The 22,482-nt window shown below is 39.1% G+C and overlaps 1 protein-coding gene across 3 annotated transcripts in view; it reads right to left on the bottom strand.

Moving 5' to 3' along the window:
- The window catches only part of PTPRG (protein tyrosine phosphatase receptor type G), a 704,217-nt gene that overhangs the window by 217,855 nt on the left and 463,880 nt on the right, over positions 1–22,482 (bottom strand). The gene's annotated exons all lie outside the window — the stretch shown is intronic.

Here is a 22,482-nt window from a genome sequence, read left to right as displayed (position 1 = left end):
TGAGTGAAGTATTAGAAGATGCCATTTTATGCCATCCTTATTATTATTATTTATTTCCTGAAGAAGAGCATGGGAATAATACCTTGGCTTGGCAGAGCTAAAAGAGAAGTGTTAATTGTGTTGACTTCTTATAGATCATAGATCATTCATAATCTCATACAAATTAACAGCCTCCAGGTTTGGGGAAAAGTCAATTTATCGGGGGAAAAAATCACATGATATATTCATGCACCGACGTTCAAATTAAACACAATTTGGCTTTCAGTTGGACTGCCTTAATTCCATTTACCTGAAATCGATAAAACCATCAATAAGGATACATTACATTTTATTGCTCATTCACAATAAACTAAATACCAATATTCCTTAAATTCATAAACATATTTATAGCACATTGTGATAGAATAATAATATTCAAAAAATGCCAAACAATTTCAAATCAAGATTGATCATATTTTAAGGAAATTCATGTTTTTTATTTGTCTCCATAAATATAAAGATTGATTGTATCCAATATTTTATAAACATAATATTTGATATTAGGAGGTCTGCCTAGATGTGCATACATTTTTTGAAATGGTATACTGGAAGTATCTGAAACAATATGTTTAAATACGACTGCTTCTGTCTTTTATCAATCAGATTAATTCTTGTACTAGTGTGATTAAAAATATTATTTTCCCTTCATTTATGAAGATTTTTCCTGAAATTCATCAGGAATTTCCTTTATCTTTTCTTTTCGGTAAATTGGCAATGGACTTATTGGGCTGCTTTACTGTACAAAGCAAAGATATTTCAGGTATAACTGTGACTCAGCATAAAGTGTTATGGATGACTTGTGTTTTATTAGTCTTACATTTATCTTCTATACAAAAATTTATTGATACTGTGAAGCAATTCGGAAATTTATCATATATTAATTGGAACAAATCCCAGCTATTCCCTGTAGGTTCTCATATCCCTACAGAAATGTGTAATAAATGGGAGATTCATTGTTTATTCGTTTATTTGTTGCATTTATCATGGGACTCTGAACAGTTTCACAACAATACAAATATGAAACAATTATAACCTAGCAAGTCAAAAGGCAGAAGATACACAAATCCAAAATGCAATTCACTAGAACAATAGGGGAAAAAACAGCCCCCAAATATCTGCTGAAAGGGCTGCATCTTCATTGTTTCTGGAAGGTGACTAGAGTTGGGGACTAATCTAACTTTGTTGAGAGGCCAACCCAAGGGTGGCCAATGCTACGGTAAAGCAGTGTGTATCTGTGCCTTGACATCCTACACCTCTTTCCCCAACAAGATCAAATAGTTGGGCTGATTCAAGAAAGTGAATGCAGTCCTGAAGATCAGTAAGTGCTAAGCCGTAAAGAGTATTATAAGTTAATACCATAGCTTTGAATTACACCCAGATGACAAAAGGAAGCCAATGCAGAATCTGTCGTACAGATTCAACATGCTCTGACTGATAGATATTACATAATAGACTAATGGCTCCATTTTGGATTGACCAAAGCTTTTGAGTGGCATTTAAAGGCAGCCCTATATAGTGCATTGCGGCAGTCTAATCCAGTGGTATCCGACCTTTCCAGCTTTGCGGCCTGGGTGGGGGGGAAGAGGGGAGGGTTCCATGTGAGCACACAGCTCTATTTGTGAAAGTTACTGACATGTGTGCCTACCATTCACACAAATGGAGCTGCATGCATGCAAGGGTGGGATACTCCCAGTTCGGACCGGTTCAGGCAAACCCCTAGCTTCGACAATCAGCTGTCAGTGAACCAGTTCACTCTGACCATTATGTGGGCCCACCCGCCTGTCCTTGCGCTGTACTGACCTATATCCTCTCAGCTGATTTGCGTGGCAAAGCGGGTTGCTGCTCCTCAGCTGCGTTACTCCCCAGTAGTAACATAGCAGGTACATTTTTTTCCAGAAAGCTGTTCATGTGCGCACAGTACAGTGCGTGATCGACGAACTGGTTGTTACACCGGCAGCACCCCATCACTGAGTGCATGTACTTACCCACTGCACACATAAATGGAATTGCGCATGTGCAAGCGCTTACACACCACTTCCATAACCTGGTTATATCGTTAATATCGTTGTTAATCATTTGACTATACTATTATTCATTCAAGTTTTACAAAATAATCCATATTTTACTTGATTTATTTTATGACAATTCATATTATCATCCCAAATCTATCCTATAATTATATTGTAGCTATGATAAAAATAATACATCTTTATATATTCCTTATATTCTAAAAATCTACATATTTCATTACCATGTTTTATTGTCTAACCATTGATAAAATAAATCCACTGATTTATGCCACTGATTCTCATGTCCCAGGTTGGTCTACAACTGGTAATAATTCTTGATGGAATTCCTTTACGGATTCCAGAATAGTTTTCCAATGAACCTTTCCTCAAAGATGTCTCTTCAACCATCAACTACAATTAATTTATTAACTAATGTGCTTTAGTCTTCAGTCCATGAAGTATGGATTTCTCACATGACAAAAAATGGCAAAAGCAATAGCACTTATATTTATATATCGCTTTACAGAGCTTTACAGCCCTCTCTAAGCAGTTTACAGTCAGCATATTGCCCCCAACAATTTGGGTCCTCCACCTTGGAAGGATGGAAAGCTGAGTCAATTATGTTAATTATTCAGTATTGGCAAGATGAAGTTACATCATATTTACAATCTTTGATTATAGATCTGTACCCACTTACATCTTCAAAAAACTGGTACTCCCTCAACCCAATGGACAAACTGATGGATACTACTTTGTCTGATGAAGGGTTTAATGACTTATTTAAAAAATAATCTGAATGGTATCTTCTAGATATAAAACAGAGTGATTTTATTTCTCTCTCTTTCCTTTGAATATAATATGTATTTTTAGAATTAAAAAGTAATTTTCCATTGCAATCAGTTGAGACAGTGGCTATAAAGATCCAGATTTAAGAAGGATATCCATCATTCCTCTCAAACCATAAAGACCAACATTTATCAAATCCAGGATACAGAATGACCTGGCAAATGGGCAGCGTTATAAATTGAGCAAATAAATAAAATCCTGTTTCCAGTACTGGCAAGCCAAATGTCTTTGGAAACATTATAATAATGGCATGAAAAGAATAGTTCTTCTACAGTGTTTGGCTCAAATATGCACTCCACTCAAACATCATAATAAGTCACAACGCTCGGTTAGAGCACCCAAGCCAATGATAGCTGCCTCCAAGGAAGGCAGTTATAAAATTGTGTATTCAGAGGTGGGAATTCCAAGTATGGTTAATTCCATACAATAATAGCCCCACATCCAATGTTTGTCTACTTTGTTAAAGTACATGCAGGTGTTTTTGAAACAACTGAATCAGTCCTAAAGGTTTATTATGTGCGCTGCAAGTCATATTTGGACGATGTTGGCATGGAACTATAATTCTGACTCTGAGGAGGTCCTTAGTCTGTCTGAGCTTGGTTGTTTTCTTGCAGATACTTCATTACCCAAACTAGGTAACATCGTCAATGATAATTCCGACTCTCATTCACACAACCAATTTGTGCAAATCAAGAAACCCCCAATTTGCAAATAGCATGTAACAACCCCCGCTTCCTTTTGAAATCCTGGGTCATTAATGGCATTGACATTTTAAATCAGCTCAATGCAAATTAAGTTTTTAAGCCGTCCGAGTTACTAGTCATTAGGAAAACCAATGGTTTCCTGCTGTAAGATGAAGTGAGCTAAATTCCTCTCATTAATTTAGCCTTGTTCGTATGTACTAAAAAGGGCATGAAATTGTGTCCTGGTTCTAAACTAACTGCAGTTACCCATGATGCATGATGCCCAAGAGGTTTAGTTTGTTCAGACTAAAGATCATTAAATGAAGCTAGGATCAAGTCAACTTTCAGGGATCTGTCTAAGGTGGCAGGCCTTGTAACCACATTCATTTTGCATCCCAAAGCTGCTTTTCCAGATAAAAGAAAAACTGTGGTTAGGCTGCAGTGGAGATAAACTGAAAAAGAGGAATCTGAGTATCTATTTACTTATGCTTTTTCTCAACTCCCTTACTTCGTTGTAAACAACAATTTGTGTCCAAGGGAATCCTAACTGTTCGGTTCTTCCTATTCAGTAAGCTGAGGAATTTCTATAAGTTGCCTGGAATTCAGATTTTAAAAAGCAAATATGTTTTAATTTTATCCCCCATTGAAAGTTAGTCCTTCAGTCAATAAATACAAAAGCATAAATAGGAATCGTGATAGCCAGGAGTTCTGCACCATTTTTCCCCCTCACTGTTGGCTATATTTAACATTTTAAATATCCATATGGTAGCTATCATGGGACATAGAATAACAGAGGTGGATGGGACCTTGGAGGTCTTCTAGTCCAACTCCCTGCACAAGCAGCAATGTATGAAATTGAAATGTACATAAAAACCAGAATAATGTGCAAAAAATGCAATGCAATAATACGCTTCTTTATCATGATGGGGTCATTTTAAAATAATGTAAAAATGCTCAGCCCACACACAGTTACACTAAAGTGTACCAATTTATTTTGTTCAGCGTTCCTAACCTGGTCCTCCCTGGTGATATGATGCTGGCTCCAGAGGATGTGAACTGTAGTCCAAAAATATGGTTATGGGAAGGCAGCTCCAGGTTTTTAGCCACAAAAGCTGTTTAAAAACAGTCAGCCTTTATAATGAACCAGCCAACTAGCCGCAGCGGCAATAATTAAGCGGGCTGATAGGAAGCCAAATTATTTGGGGAGGAATTCAGGGAAAAAAGGATTCCAACTGCAGAATATTGGAGGAAGTATTTGGGGTGATTTGCTTTGATTCAGTGGAGCCAACTATTAAAGAGACTAATCTTTAATTATTATTACCTCTCTCGGCTGCAATGTGGAAAGGAATTATCCTCAACTGCCATTTGCCGCAGAATATTAAATCCTTACTCAGAACCAAATTGTATGCAAAGTCTCTATATCCATGTAACAAATATCTTGGTGAGGTTTTAAACATGACAAAAATATTTAGGGAAGGCTAAGTTTTATCATGGTGCATTTGATTACTTGTTGCTGGAATTTCAAAAGACTGCAGTTTGAATATCACTTTCAAAATTAAGCAACCCGTGATACAATGAGTTTACACAATTCTGCAAAGAGAGAAATATGCTTGAATCTATTACTTTCAAGTGGGTTTTGTTGGGATGTGAATTATCTTTTATATTGCTCCATCTGACCAAATATTAAAGCTAAAGGTCTAGAAACTTAAATGTTTTCAGAAGATAAAAGGAAATAAAACAACGATTTTTCTTTTTTTTCTTCTGTTTTAAGGGTGAAATGATTAACTATTGTACAAGATATAACATCCCAAATAGCATCTTTTGGTAACCTTCATGAAGAATGTGAAACCCATGTAGGTCTGTTTATGAATGAACTACATGTAATTTCCCTCTTGTATGGTGGCCAGAAAAATATTTCTAAGGATCTGACATTTATGGGAACAGATTTCCCTCTCATTTATTTTCTGAACATTAGATATATACTCTCTTGGCGCTCCATGAATTGAAAATTAATTCCTCATTATTGTCTTATCCATTTTTAAAAACCCATTTAAGTTCATGGCTATCGTTTGGCTTAGTTGCTGTGTTGTAAGAGTGGGAGACAAAATATCTCACTCCTCTGCCTCCAAAGAATTAATAATTTAACGAACAACAACAATCTATCACTTTCCCACTTACTCATCTTTTTTTTATGTCAAATGAAAAGCCACAAATGCTTCAGCATTAGCTGTAACCCTTTGAGAATTTGAGTTGCTAATTTCTGTAGCTTGTCACATACTATTTATGTATTTATCATGCTTCTTCTGAATTACCCTTGGGCTGAGGCAATTCATGATTTGAGATGATGACAGATAAGCCAATAGATAAATGCAAAAGAAAAATGGATGGAGACCAAAAGAGGAATGTTCCAGTGTTTGCATATAATTATGACAATTAGGTTGAACAGATTGTGAACATTTTTATGACCAAAAGGGCCAAGTGATATTGTTTCCAACTGGAGAAGGTAGAATGAGACCTACTATTTCATTTTTTCTTTGATCCATCCAGGTGAAATTAATCTACTCTTTCCTTCTCCTTTCCATAAATCTCATGGTGAAATGCAATCAATAAAACAAACCATCTTAAAACTCCTAAAACAATAAATCACAAAATAAAGCACGGCTATTATACAATCAATAGAAGTTAGAAGCTTGGGAGGTTAGCCAGACCTTAACATGGCAGAAAAATGAAAATATTCTCAATGCCAACCAGATCAATGTGGAAAAAAAGATGTCATGATTAAGGTGCCACAGTCAAAAAGAGTCTCTTAAGTATTTTATAGTACAAGTGATCCTTGACTTACAACAACAATTGAGCCCAAAATTAAAAAGTGCTGAAAGCTTTTGAGATAATGCACAATTTCAGACAATTTGGGGTAGACATCTGGGCTATTGTGCAATATCATGGATTCCCCCCACCCCCTTAAATTGTCAATCCTAATTTAAATTTCAAACTTTCTTACCAAAATCTATGTGTAGGATGTATATTGAAAGCTTGTAGAGTAGCTTAAAACTAAGTGCAAATCCTTTTTTGCATTACATGCAGCTTCCAAGTCATATTCAAAGTCTGAGCCACAATTATTTGATTCCCATGCCTGATAATCACTAATCAATAGAGTATTCACCTTGCCCCTGGCTTGGTTAGTCCTCATCTAACATATTACAACATTGTGATAGCAATTCAGAATCCAGCATAGCCTTGTTCAACTCAATAATAGGTAAAACAGCCAATACTGAGATGCATCATATTTTGTCACTGTGTGAGATTTGCTCCCATTCAATAGACAAAGCACACTCCATCTATATTCTTCTATGTACCATGATCACCGTGGACTGTGAAAAAAATAGATAAAATTAGACTTGAGGGAAAGGATACTGAGAATTTCCTTGCTTGAGAATTCAGAGTCAATCATATCCCACTTCTTCAAAATCAGTGGTCTCTCATTGCCATCCTTAATTGTAAATCATGAGGAGCATCAATACCATTCCTTCACCATCACATGAAGGAAGAGAAGAAGGCTGAATTTTACAGGCATTTTTAATTATGAGGCCCAACTCATAATAGCCTCTTGTGTGAGAAGCACTAATGAGTGGTAACTAAGTCCAAAATCCCTGATGTCCATTCAGAAGACTATTCCAATTCTTGGAAACAACATTTGTGTCAGCCCATTCAGAGCTTCCCTCTTTTTTTAAAAAAAAAACCTTCTTGAAGGCCAAATAGTTTCCTGTCTGTAAAGAACTCTTTATCTAACTCTTCCGTCATCTCTTCATCACACTTCATTTATTGATATAAAAAACGTTTTCTGAAACACCTTCTTGATGCAGTAAATCTGGTGGCATTTAAATAGATGGTAAGATGTGCTAACCAGATGTGTAAGATAAGATGTGTATCAGGGCTTACATGTTCAAGCCCCCATTATTCAAGTCCTGCATGTATATAGTGTCTCCCCTAACCAAAACCTGACACAAAACAAAAAGCAACATTTTAATTGTGTGCATTGGTGTTGTCTTCCTTTGAATAGAGATCTTATGCCGAACTACCTGATGTACTTTTTTTTACACTTGAAGGAGATTAATAGCAGCTTGGGTGTTGTGGAAGAACTTCTGCTGAGATGGAATCTTTCTGGCCAATTCAAGATGTTCAAGGGAACAGAAGATCCATGTTTTGCTGTATATGAATAAGCCCTGCAGGTGTCAACTATACTTTTAGAGAATGGAGAAATGTGGTATTTCTCTGGAATTCTGGCACAGGATGTGTCTGAGACATGGTAAATAGGTGTGTTTAGGAGACTGTCATAGAGTCAGACCCTTAATGCATCTTGTCTAATTTGAAGTAATCTGACTGGTAGCAGCTTCCTCAAGGTCTCATCTGAAAATTTTTCTTAGCTTCTTCTCTGAGATCTTATTCCAGATGATTCAGATTAAATAGTGGATTTTCTGCATGGAAGACAATTCAATCAGTGATGGTTTACAGACAGTGATGGCATAACTCTATGACACGCGTGGTGCACTTGTGACACGCCGAGGCACTTTGACCTGAGTTACGCCTGCTGGGGGAAAACCTGTGCACATTTAGGAGGCTGCCTGTGCTCTGCCCCAACCCTGCTCCCTGCTTGTTGTGTGGAGGCGTGAGGGTCACCGCTGCCGCAAGATCTTTGCAGCAGAGAACCAGTTTTAACGCCATAAACTGAGGTTTGTCAGTTTCATTACCTCAGGAACTCTACAGGAGGAAAGGAGATCCATGAGGTTCACAGCCCTGTAAGGTGGCCTTCCGATCCCCACATCCTGCACCTGCAGCCCTGAGACCAGGGATGACGAGTTTCACAGCTCCTGTGTGATCACCCCCAGCCCAGTCCGGGCCATAAACCAAATTATTGATATTTCCTTGAAGTGACACACGACCCCGAGGAAGGCTACACTTTTTCCCGATTTTCGACACACCAAGCTGAAAAGGTTAGCCATCACTGGTTTATGAAGAAACAATAGCCTTAGGTGAAGCTAGCTTGGCCATGGGGATCAAGAGCTACATGCCAAGAAAATTACAATCAATTCATCTACTTAGTCATACTCATGTTGGCAACTCTAAAAAGACCATGGAAACATTTTACTGCCCACTAGGGAGCTTCCAATTCAAAGTCATGCCTTTTGGACTACAGCTCCCACCCCCCCGGCTGTGTTTATGCAGCTAATAAATGAGGTGTTACACGAGCATCTCTATAAGGAGGTCCTTGTCTATTTGAATGACATTCTCATCTACACAGAGACCAAGGCCAGAACCACCATCCAGAGCACGACCGGAACAAGGCCCCAGGTGAACCACCAATGCGTTCCAGAAGGCTCTTCAGGCTGTAGAGGTCCCTCCCTACCCAACTGCAGGAGGGGACCCCCAGACAACGATGACCAGTCAGTTGCACTGTGAGTGGGTTGACGACCTTCACTATGGGGAATAGTACTGCCGGAATCCTGACACATATCATGGTACAATCATGTATGAAATTGGCATCTATCTATAAGAAGACAATTTTCTGAAACAATATGCCTCCCCATCCTAGTCATGAGTTTTAAGACACTTTAGTTGGATTTAACACTATATACATCACATTCATTTGTATTTCTATAATAAAACTGCTTTAGTGTTTTGTTTTTCATGACATGAACCTTTTTTTCCACCCCAAAATTGCTTTGTACTCAGAGTAACAACCATATGATTCACCATGAAATGAAGTCTGGAAAATCATTTTGGATAAATGGAACTATAAATTCAATACTATTTCCATGACAACATAGATTGTAACACCGTGCCACCAGTAAAACCTTATAAATCATTCAAACCCAACAAGAAATCTGCAATAGGTTTTTCTATTTCAGAACATACAAGAGATATGAATTATAGCTATTACCTTACTAGAAATTTAACTTTCATCTCTCTTTCTCCTCTTGTGTCAGTCTTAAAATAATTTTTCAGGCCATATTGATTGCAAAGAAAAATGCCTTGTTAGTTTGTAAGATTAACATGCTAAATCATATACATTTGTAGATCAGATCCTGCATCACTGTAGGAAGAGACATATTTGTATACTATATGTGAGGTATATTTTGGTTAATAGTAAGGTTGGGCAGGAGCCACAATTAATAATTTTTGGAGCCCAATAGTAGAGGGGAGGAAGATTCAAAATAAGTGTGGCCAAATCTCAGATATAGCACAGATAGATTTTTTTAAGGAATTAAAGATTTTTGTATTTTTCTTTCTTTCTTTGTTAAATTTATAACTTTGCTTTCCCTCCATGAGTTCCAGATAGTAAACACAGTAGTACTATTTTCCATTCCACACAAACAAATACTCTTTAATAGCTTGAGTTTAAATATATTAAACCTAAGATAGTATGCGTTATATATGATGTATACAGTCTACTGGCCAGAGGAAATTTTTGGAGTAATTTTTTATCATTAAGCTTGTTTAAATCACTACACCTCATACTACAGCATATAGTGGTATATTGGAAAGCATTCAAAGAGTCACCTCACATCCCCTCACATCATTATTGTGGAGAAGAAAAAAAATCTGCTTCACTGATATTGCAACACCAGGTGATGCACTAATTGAAGAGAAACGGCTAGAAAAAAACAACACCAAAATATTATGATTTGCAAATCGAAGTTGAGTGATTGTGGAGGAAGCAATCAATGATTGTATCAATAGTAATAGCAATACCCAAAGGGCTGCCTAGATACATGGGCATTTTGAACTTATTGGGCCTGGATGTTCATTGCAAAAAACCCACCTTACTCAGAACTACCTATATACTCAAAGGTTACCTTAACAGCTCTTAAGTCCTTGAAATAAATCATCATCATCATCATCATTATCATCATCAAAATCGAAAGACCTACAAATAGAAATAGAATGACTATGGCAAAAACAAATAAGAGTAATATCAATACTCGTAGGTGCCCTGGGTGCAATCCCAAAACAACTGGAGCACCATTTGAACACCATTGGCACTGACAAATTTGCCATCAGTCAACTGCAGAAGGCGGCTTTACTTGGAGCAGCTTCCATCCTGCGACAATATCTGTAACACCATCAAACATCCAGATCTGCCTATCCCACGTCCTTGGTAAGGACTCGATAGGTAGACAGAAATGCCAAACCCAGTCTGAACACCTGGCTGACTGTGCGATGATCAATAATGTGGACTATAAATAACTTTTTTAAAAAACCCATTAGCAATGGCTCCTCAGCAGAAGGAATCTAAAAAGAGTTCCAGAAAGCTGCCCAGATATATTGTCTTTACACTAAACATATCATCAAGGATTGCAGCAGACAATGTTCTTAGTCTCCATTAGAAAGTAATGGAATGCATACTCCTGAATACCAAGCTTAAGAAGGGAAAATGTGAACTCATGCACCATTGATTTTGATTTTTAAACAAATGTTTAAATTTATTTTATTTCTTCATCCTGTCTAAGCCCAGGATGTGGTATAGAAGTCAATATGAAGGTATTGTTAAGATTAACATCCCAGAGCTTCATCTTTCTTTAAGCAAGCAACAGTTGAAGATATACTCCACAAATTTCCCACAGATTCATTGTGGAGCTACGGTGACACATCAAAGCTTTCCTGCCAGGAAACAAATAAGCCTTCAAGCCAGCCAAACCCACAAAGAATATTACCTTCTTTGAGGAAAGGTGGGTTCATGAAATTCATACCACAGCGGTATGAATATTTTGATAAAATTCAATACTTCAGCAAGAAGGAAAGGAGGTTGGGTGAACATTTGCCGTTGATGGAATTTGTCTCCAGTGTCAACGGAAAAACTGATTCAAAATATACTCAAACTCCTTTGAAAGTGTTCAATTCCTTACATGCCAAGACCTTCTCAGAATTAAGAGGCTTGTCTCTGAGGCACACACCTCTTCCTAAAATGTCAAAAGGAGACAAATAATGTTTCCTGGAACAAAGACACTGAAAGAATCCAGAGACTTGCCAAATCATAGCCAACCAAAAAAGAAAAAGAATATCCTTAAATGTTCCTAAAAAATATAACCTTTTCTTTTGAAAAGTATTTTTTAAATCCTATTAAAAACTTTATGTGTGTGTGTATGTGTGTGTGTGTAGAGGGAGGGAGAGAGGAGGGGGAGAGGGAGAGGGACTAGGACAATATTTTTCCTATACTTTTTTTTAAACAAATAACTTTCTGCTATCCACTGTGCGATTTCAACCCTTTTCCTTATTTATATCAAGCTTGTTTAACTCTACTGGATTGGTCTTGAGTAGCATACTTACACTGTTACATCACAGAATGATGGTTATTCTTCCCCAAGCTGTCAGAAATAACAGCACAACTGAGGACTACCCCAGTTATGAGATATACAAGTAGACCTTGACTTACATCGATTTGTTTAGCAGCCATTCCAAATCACAACAGCACTGGAAAAAGTACTTGCTATTGGTCCTTGCATTTATACAGTATTACTGCAGCATTCGCATGGTCACAAGATCAACATTCGGGCAATTGGCAGCCAGTGTGCATTTAACAACAGCAGCAGTGTCCTGAAGTTATGCAATTGCCATGTGTGACCTTCCCTGACTTACAACCAGCAAAGTCAGTTATGCGTGAGGGGGCGCTGGATTTGCTCCATGACTGCGTGATTCACCTAACAACCAGTTTTGTTAACAATTGTGTTAACAAAAAGGGCTATAAAATTAGGCACAACTTACTTAACAACCACCTTATTTAGCAATGGAAATTCTGGTCCCGATCGTGGTTCTAAGTCATGCTCAAATGGCAAATTGGAAGTCTGGGTGGAATGAATAAGACCTTCTACTCCTTGGCTGAAGGCTATCAGAAGCCACTGTTTGTACGTTGACTTCCTAGTGCAGGGCTTCTCAATCTTGGCAACTTTTAAATTTAATTTTTATTGCATTTTCCACCAATACAAACCACATTCACAGTTTCCACAGTAGTTTGACATCTACATACATTCTTATTTTATAGTTTCTACAGTATTTTACACATATCAACCAATAACTGTTATCTTTATCTATACTAATTTATCTATTTGTATATTTTACATATTTACATATCTATGCACCATTCTTTTAAGGTCCCTTCTGGTTAAACTTCTTGTTTCTTATCTCTATTTTCTAACCATTCGTATCACTTATGCCAAATCGAGTAATAATTGGAATCCTCCTTTTCTTTCATTTTTAGAGTAAGCATGTCCATTTCTGCGGATTCTATAATTTTTTGTAGGACTAGGTCTTCTTTTGGAGGTCTTCTCCACATTTGTGCATACGCAATCTTGGCAACTTTTAAGATGTGTGGACTTCAACTCTGTTAAGGTAATGAATATTTAAGAGCTGACCAGCTGCTGTAATACTGCTGTAAATGCTGATGCAATGAGAATGAGTCAGCAGAGTTATTGCCACTTTAAGGCAGAGGATGGGTCCACAGGTTATTACCATTTTAAGAAGCTGTCTATGTATAGGCGGCCATGAAAGCGTATCTCGTTGTGTTCTATCTCCATTGTAGTTCTCCGTGCAGAGTAATAAAAACTGATTGCTTGCCAGGTATTTGCCTACCACGTATATGTATGTATACAGCTGCCTTGTATATAAACCACTGTTAAAAGACAGCCTCTGTGTGTTGTGTTTTTCTCCTGGGTTGTCTCATAATAATAGTCATGCTGCAAACACTCTGACACATTCCCTGAATTCTCCAGCCAGCTGGGCCTCCAAGTCCATGCATCCAAGTTGCCAAGGTTGGGAAGCACTAACCTAGAACAAGAACACTGTCTGTCACAGTGCTGCTAGTATTTGGTCCTTCCCTCTCAGCTACTTGGCCAGGTATTTTATATTCTGATGACCTTGGAAGATCAGAAGAGAACACACACAATAAAATAAGTGAAAGTTGTGCAGCCAGGTGCTCCATAGCCGCCTCCTGGAGCTCCAGATTCAGCAGCAATCTTCTATAGACCAGGTTGAAATGATGCAAAAAAATAATAATAATGGTGAATTTAAAATGCTACAAACTATTTTTGTTCCTCACGTATTGCATTTTAGATATAGGTCACACACAATATACAGGCACAGTTTCACTCGCAGAGTACTTGGTAGAAATGTTTTTTTTTTTGTATCTCTTGCAAACTGTTCTGGGTTTTGAGAGTGGGGTTATTATTGTCTGTTGAACTGCAAATTGTATGAGCAATTACAGTAAAAGGAGTCTGTGGGAAGAGTTATTTATCTTCAGCATTTGATTGATACTGGTCACAGTATATCTATCTCTGTACTGACAGAATCGTCATTTCAGTAACGATAGAACAAAATTCTAAATGGCAAGAAAAATATCTGTAATGAAGAATGCAAAAGGACAAAAGGTAATTGGATTTCGTGTGAGCTCTCTTTTGGTGACTATTTCAGATTTCTAATGAAATGGAACAACAATAACAGAAGGCTAGCAGTTAAAAGAGAGTTCAGACATGCCAGGCCTTTGTTTGTGAGCAGTTGTGCCAATTACTTACCCTTAGCCTGATACCTTGAATTTACAATCCATTTTGTTCCAGACAGCGCAGCAAGTGCAGAAATATGGATGAGAGCCGGGAGTACAAATACTGCATGAAGGACTGAATACTTGTTCATGCGACTCTTTCTCTGATTTATGCGTGTACTTTCTCTCTACAGTCGATTAAGAGGAGCTACTCCTAAGAGAGTTATCTAGCAGGATTCAGGAGACCATGTCACCTCCCAATGTGGCAGCCTTTTATGGTACATGTCTACACAAGTGGCTTCTGTCAATCAGTTTCAAATCAGAGCTAGCTAAGAACTAGCTCCATAAATCCCTTTCTCTCTGGCCTGAACCCTATCATCGCTTTGACTCCAGGCACCAACTTTAAGATGTAAAGAACAGCCTGCAGTTTGTAACGCTGAAGGTCAGACTAGATTGACTCCATGGCACAAGATGAAGTCATTTTCTTTAAGCAACCAGGAATGCAGGTGAAATCAGGATTTATAATCAGAAGATGCCAGAAGCCAAGAAAACAGTTGGCAAAGCTGAGGATCAGGATCTTGCAGGGCAAGAAATAAGAACAGAAACATCAAAGACCATGTAAAAAAAATTGCTGCGGTAATGATCAGTAATGCAGAAATGTAGCCATGTCTTTTGTTTTAAACATTAGGAAGGATGATGTGATGAAGATGAAGGTGACAACATCTTATAACAGCTGTAAGGGACCTTGAGGGTCTTCTAGTCCAACCCCCTCCTCAAGCAAGAAACCCTATACCATTTCAGACAAATGGCTGTCCAATCTCTTCTTAAAAACTCCCAGTAAGGAGCACCCACAACTTCTGGAGGTAAATTGATTGTGTCTTAATTTACATAATCTGAAGATAAGTCATTCCACTGGTTAATTGCTCTTACTGTCAGGAAATCTCTTCTTAATTCTAGGTTGCTTCTCTCCTTCATTAGTTTCCATCCATTGCTTCTTATCCTGCCCTCAGGTGCTTTGGAGAATAGCTTGAATCCTTCTTCTTTGTAGCAACTCCTCAAATATTGGAACACTGCGATCATGTTACCCCTAGTACTTTCATTAGACTAGACATACTCAAATCCTGCAATGGTTCTTCATATCTTTTATTTATATCGCTTCTTTTTACTTCACTCTACACAGAGAACCTGGGCTTCTAACTTATCATCACTATCACCCTCAAAATCAGGGGACATACCAGCAGTCTTGTGAATTTTAGCTCAACATTAAGATTAACTCAGTTCACTTGGTTGCCAGCATTGTCACTTATTTTCCTTCTTCTATAATTGGGTCCTACTCTGATGCCTTATCCTGTTCTCCATTGTGTTTATTTCTTTTTCGGATATTTGTTCATTTCTGCAATGTGTAGTCCATCCATTTATGATTTTACCACTGCTGAAGTAGAGCTACAAATCAAATCTTGTGTTTGTGTGTGTTTGGGGAGAGAGGGAGAAGTAAAAAACCTTGCAACTGTTGAGCTCACGTAATTGTTTGAGTTGCTAATTATCTTCTACTTTAAAAGACCTTTTCTTCATTTGTGGAAATATCATGCATAAATTTGTATGAATGTCAGCTTTCTGGCAAACATCCTTCATTTTGCTTTTGGCCTATACACTTGCATGCAATAAATCTCCATCAAGTGGCAGGTGGTAGAAAATGCTAGAGAGCCCTAATGAGAGAAAGCGTGCCATATCACTCAGCTATCTTCTTGTATGAATCACAAGATTATGCCTCCTCTGAGCTGAACTCCTGTAGGGATTTGGGGGTGGGGGATTGACAATAATACAGAAGCAGTTTGTCAGTAGCTTCTGTTGTTTTATTTTTAACACCCTAACCTAGTTCATTGCCATGTGACCTCCTGGTGTTCTCCCAGCCAAGTACCTATTAGGCGTTCTGGTGTTCTACCCCCCAAATACTAATTAGGCCTGACCCTACTTAGGGTTTTGAGAACAAAACCGGCCATGTTTAATCTGTGTGCGACATTCAAATGTTTGAGAAAAGAGTTTGATATGATGTTATAAAATTTTCCTCTCTTTGTTGAGGAATTTCTCTCTTCTACAAGTCTCCTGGAATATCTTGCACTATGGTAAATCCTGTGCAAAAATAGTTCCATAATCTGAGAAATAATGTCGTTTGTAACTAATGAAGCACAATCTTCCTAGAAAAGCAAATAAGCAAAGATGGACATATTGTGGTCACTTATGCTGCAATTCTCAGCACAACGGCATATCGATAACACATAAGCAAACAATCAATGAATTAATTTTTGGTAGGACAAATGTATACAATCTAAATTCACAGACACACATTGCCTATGAAAACTTTGGCTATGTCTCCTAAAAAAATCTCTAAAATTTCTCACCAAGTAAATGTTTACTGCCGCATGAGGATGTAATTATTAACTATATGATTATGTACTACTATTTGTATTCAGTTTCAATTACATATAAATAATGTCTTCTATTCTTTAGTGTGGGACGTGGTGGCTCAGCGGCTAAGACGCTGAGCTTGTTGATCAGAATGGTCAGCAGCTCGGCGGTTCAAATCCCTAGCACCACGTAACGGAGTGAGCTCCTGTTACTTGTCCCAGCTTCTGCCAACCTAGCAGTTCGAAAGCATGTAAAAATGCAAGTAGAAAAATAGGGAGCACTGTGGCGGGAAGGTAACAGCGTTCCGTGCACCTTCGGTGTTTAGTCATGCCAGCCACATGACCACGGAGATGTGTTCGGACAGCACTGACACTTCAGCTTTGTAACAGAGATGAGCAGCGCCCCCTAGAGTCGGAAATGACTAGTATGTATGTGCGAGGGGAACCTTTACCTTTACCTTATTCTTTAGTGTGCCCTTAGCACATCACGGTCTGAGTGTGCTCCTTCACCTGCCACTCTGTTGTGTCTACTTATGGTAAAGTATCAATATTTCAATACTTTCCAATGGTCACAATTGTGAGAATTAGTCCCTTAAACTAGAACTTCCTAACTTTTCCAAGTACAGATCCAGGCATTTACAAAGCTAGCTTCTTCATGGATGGTAGGGAAGTTTCTGTGAAACATTCTAGTTCATCAGTTCATGAAATGACATGGCTTAGCAAGGACATTTCCTCACAGGTGTGTGTCCTATGGATTATAGCAAAATTTAATAGTCTGCAAATACCATGGCACGGTCCTAATTTATGCAGCATATACCACTAATGAAATTCCCAAGCAGAGTCATGTCATTTCATGAACTGATGAACTAGAGAGGGGCTGGAAAATATTTTGCCAATTTGCTAAAACTTCAAAAGAGTCTGGTCTGCATGGCCCAACAGAAAAATCTAATTTCTAGAAATGTTTCCAATATAATTGTTTCTTATCAATTGTACATTCAGGTCAGTTGGGATCATAGATTCTCAAGTGGGTGATCCCCAGTTTCTTTTCTTTTCATGGTACTCCCCTTCTACCCTGCTGTATTTCAAAAGGTATTAGAAAACTATTCAAAACAAATTGCTCTTATTTACTCTTTAATGAATTTTCATACTCCTTTGCAACATCAGTGTTTCAAAACAATTTACAAACAGAATGATAAAAGCAGTAATTTAAGGTAATAAAAATATTACCATGAAAACTGTATTTCAGGGCAGGATGATAATGCATCCAATCTTATCACCAAGTCTCTTTCTAATCCCAATAATATCAAAATCTCCTAAGAGAATATCCAATTGGATGAGAGCTCTGAAATTTACTTTATTTATTTAAATTGATCTATATGGTTGCCTATCTCACAGTGCATACAAATTATGCTGTGGCTCAGGAAGCTTGAAATATACACTGCTCAAAAAATAAAGGGAACACAAAACTAAGACATCCTAGATCTGAATGAATGAAATATTCTTATTTAATACTTTGTTCATTACATAGTTGAATGTGCTGACAACAAAATCACACAAAAATTATCAATGGAAATCAAATTTAACAACCCATGGAGGTCTGGATTTGGAGTTACACTCAAAATTAAAGTGGAAAAAAACACTACAGGCTGATCCAACTTTGATGTAATGTCCTTAAAACAAGTCAAAATGAGGCTCAGTAGTGTGTGTGGCCTCCACGTGCCTGTATGACCTCCCTACAATGCCTGGGCATGCTCCTGATGAGGTGGTGGATGGTCTCCTGAGGGATCTCCTCCCACACCTGGACTAAATCATCCCCCAACTCTTGGACAGTCTGTGGTGCAACATGGCGTTGGTGGATGGAGCAAGACATGATGTCCCAGATGTGCTCAATTGGATTCAGGTCTGGGGAACGGGCAGGCCAGTCCATAGCATCAATGCCTTCGTCTTGCAGGAACTGCTGACACACTCCAGCCACATGAGGTCTAGCATTGTCATGCATTAGGAGGAACCCAGGGCCAACCGCACCAGCATATGGTCTCACAAGGGGTCTGAGGATCTCATCTCGGTACCTAATGGCAATCAGGCTACCTCTGGCGAGCACATGGAGGGCTGTGTGGCCCCTTAAAGAAATGCCACCCCACACCATCCCTGACTCACTGCCAAACCGGTCATGCTGGAGGATGTTGCAGGCAGAAGAACGTTCTCCACGGCGTCTCCAGACCCTGTCACATCTGTCACATGTGCTCAGTGTGAACCTGCTTTCATCTGTGAAGAGCACAGGGTGCCAGTGGCGAATTTGCCAATCTTGGTGTTCTCTGGCAAATGCCAAACGTCCTGCACGGTGTTGGACTGTAAGCACAACCCCCACCTGTGGACATCGGGCCCTCATACCACCCTCATGGAGTCTGTTTCTGACCGTTTGAGCAGCCACATGCACATTTGTGGCCCGCTGGAGGTCATTTTGCAGGGCTCTGGCAGTGCTCCTCCTGTCCCTCCTTGCACAAAGGTGGAGGTAGCGGTCCTGATGCTGGGTCGTTGCCCTCCTACGGCCTCCTCCACATCTCCTGATGTACTGGTCTGTCTCCTAGTAGTGCCTCCATGCTCCGGACACTACGCTGACAGACAGAGCAAACCTTCTTGCCACAGCTCGCATTGATGTGCCATCCTGGATGAGCTGCACTACCTGAGCCACTTGTGTGGGTTGTAGACTCCGTCTCATGCTACCACTAGAGTGAAAGCACCGCCAGCATTTAAAAGTGACCAAGCCATCAGCCAGAAAGCATAGGAACTGAGAAGTGGTCTGTGGTCACCACCTGCAGAACCACTCCTTTATTGGGGATGTCTTGCTAACTGCCTATGCTTTCCACCTGTTGTCTATTCCATTTGCACAACAGTATGTGAAATGGATTGTCAATCAGTGTTGCTACCTAAGTGGACAGTTTGATTTCACAGAAGTGTGATTGACTTGGAGTTACATTGTGTTGTTTAAGTGTTCCCTTTATTTTTTTGAGCAGTGTATTTAAATCCTGGCAATGAAAGGCTAATTTTCAGATAGATAGATAGACAGATAGATAGACAGACAGACAGACAAATAGATAGAGGTAGGTAGATAGATAAGATAGATAGAGATATATCTCTATCTCTATCCATCCATCCATCCATCCATCCATCCATCCATCCATCCATCCATCCATCCATCCATCCATCCATCTATCTATCTATCTATCTATCTATCTATCTATCTATCTATCTATCTATCTATCTATATTTTAAAAATGCTGTAAACCCATGCAATTTCATCATCATATGATTCTGGTGAACCTGTATGAACTCTTTCAAGATGTCAATAACATCACTGCAGTTTCATCAAATTTCAAAGATCTATGTGAGTTCAGATGATAGCAATCGCGTTAGACTTATACACTGTTCCATATCGTTTTACAGCAAGGGTCCCCAGTCCCCAGACTGCAGACCAGCACTGGGCCATGGCCTACCAGGCATTGGGCTGTGTAAGTGAGCGCAGCCTCATCTGGGTACGTGGGGGATCCAGGCAGTACCACGCCTTCCCTGGTCCACAGAATAACCACCCTCCATGGAAGCAGTTGCTGGAGTTCAAAAGTGCTGTACAGCACTCTGTGAGCAGTTTACAATATCAGCATATTGCCCCCAACAACTAAGTCCCCATTTTACTGACTTCAGATGGATGGAAGGCTTAGTCAACCTTCAGCCTGACAGGATCGAACTCCAGGCTTGTGGGCAGAGTTCAATACTGCAATACTGCATTCTAACCACTGAGCCACCATGGCTCCTGATGATGGTATTCAAATCCAGAATTGTGGCCAATACTTATTCCCTTTATGTCTATGGAGATTCTCAGTCATCCTGGTCATGGTTGTCCCAAAGGTGCTTTTTTCTAGAGACAACTGAACTTTCTGGTTTTTTTTTTGAGGACGTTTTGCTTCTAAGAGCTGCAGAAGCTTCTTGGATGAGAAGCGAAACGCCTTCAAAGAAAAACCAGAAAGTCCAGTTGCCTCTCAAAAAAAAGTTTCGTTTAGTTTAGTTTAGCCAAGAGGGATGCCACACTGCAGAGAAGAGAGTTGGCTTGTCTGCAGGACACTTCGTTTATAACCAACTTGGTTGATTTAGTAAACAGAAGCTTCTTGTAAGCTGAGATGCTTCACTTTGGCTAATGAGTGCAAAGCTGCACACCCGCCTAGCTTCAACTTTCTACCAACAGGCCTTCTACAATCAGAGCCTTATCGGAATAATCAGGAAAGCAGCTTTCCAACTTAATTGCCAGACTGTTGGCATTTGAAGCTGCTTTTGCTCAGCCTATAATGTCTACCAGGAGGCGCCTGCTGTTTTTCTTGTTTACTTTAGGCAAGTACAGAAAGAAAGGATCAAGGGCCTGAACTGCCAAACTCCATGAGGCATCAATAGAGGGTCCTGAATAATACATAAAGCAGCTATGCTCTTATCCCTAAAACCACAGGTGTGAACCAGACGTCACCCTTATCTCCTCTCCAGATTACAGCAAACAAAATCCCTGCCTGCTGCATACAAATTATACGGTGGCTCAGGAAGCCCTGAAATATATATCAGAAGCCTGACGCTGAGGTTCAAAACACAGGTAATCACCAACAGATTGCCAAGTTCTTTAAAAAGTATGTCAATGTGTATTATTCCATATCAGTCTTCGAAGCCTGATTTCCTTGTTAAAAAATCGGTTTTGAGAATTCTGTGTCTCCCGATGGTCTTCAACTTACATTGAGAGCCCAAAGTTTTGGCGGCTAAGCGAGGCAGGTGCAAAACGTGAGTTTAGCCGATTTTATCCTCCTTTTATTGCCGCTGTTGCTAAGTGAATCACTGCAGTTGTTAAGTGGATCATGTGGTGGTTAAATGAATCCGGCTTCCCCCATTGACTTTGCTTGTTGGAAGGTCACCGATGGTGATCACACAATCCCAAGACAGTGCATCCGTCATAAATACACGCCAAGTGCCTGAATTTTGATTATGTGACCCATGGGGATATTGGAACTGTCGTAAGTGTGAAAAATGCATGTCACTTTTTTCAATGCTATTGTAATTTTGATCAGTCACTCAATGAATGGTTCTAAATTGAGGATTATCTGTGTTCAGGAGCCCTGGTGATGCAGTGGTTAAAAATGTTGTATTGCAGGCTAACTCTGTCCACAGCCTGGAGTTGATCCTGACAGGGCTGAAGATTGACTCAGCCTGTAACCGCAGGGATGCTGCAATGGACGTAGGTGTGAAAAATGACCTTAAGTTACTTTTTTTCAATGCCGTTGAAACTTCGAACAGTCACTAAATGTATGGTTGTAAATCAAGGACTACCTGTAGTGCTTGCATGGGCCTCAATGAAAAGGTAAAAAGTGGCCGAAAACTGAGCAATAGTTGAAACTTCTCAACAAGCACTTGTTTCTTCTACTTTACTACTTTTGCTTAAAATGAGACACTAATGAGCCAGCCTGACATTTGTTTTTCTAGCAGCAACTGTATTCTGATGGGGCATCCATAATTTAGTTCAGACATTGTAAGCAACACTAGCTGCCTGCCACGAACGATCCAAGATTATTATTTTGAGTGTGTATCTCTGGGTCTCTGCCACTTGGCTCTTGTCTACTGTAACTTCTCTTTCTTCTCCTCCTCCTTCTGTTACAATATTTGCTGTGTTGAAGGTCTGGAGATTAGGGACCTAGACTATGCCTCTGTCTGAAGCATGAAAGAAGAAACTATACATACACTTTATAGCAGGAAAAAGCTTTTGTCTTACTTGCTTTCTCCCAATTAGGTTGCCCTACCAAAATGATAAAGCAGAAAAGAAGACTGACCATATTTGCACAATTCTTCAATCTCCTTCCTTATCTTGTTGTAAAACTAGTCTCTCCAAGTCTCGGGGTATTTATTAGCAGGGAGGTTACATTCTGTTCAGTTCATTCAATATTTATTTT

Source organism: Notechis scutatus, chromosome 2 (genome assembly GCF_049901735.1).
Source record: "Notechis scutatus isolate UNSWTSFEM ecotype Mainland chromosome 2, rNotScu1.2, whole genome shotgun sequence".
Taxonomy (NCBI): Eukaryota; Metazoa; Chordata; class Lepidosauria; order Squamata; family Elapidae; genus Notechis; species Notechis scutatus.
This window is presented reverse-complemented; position numbering and strand designations above follow the sequence as displayed.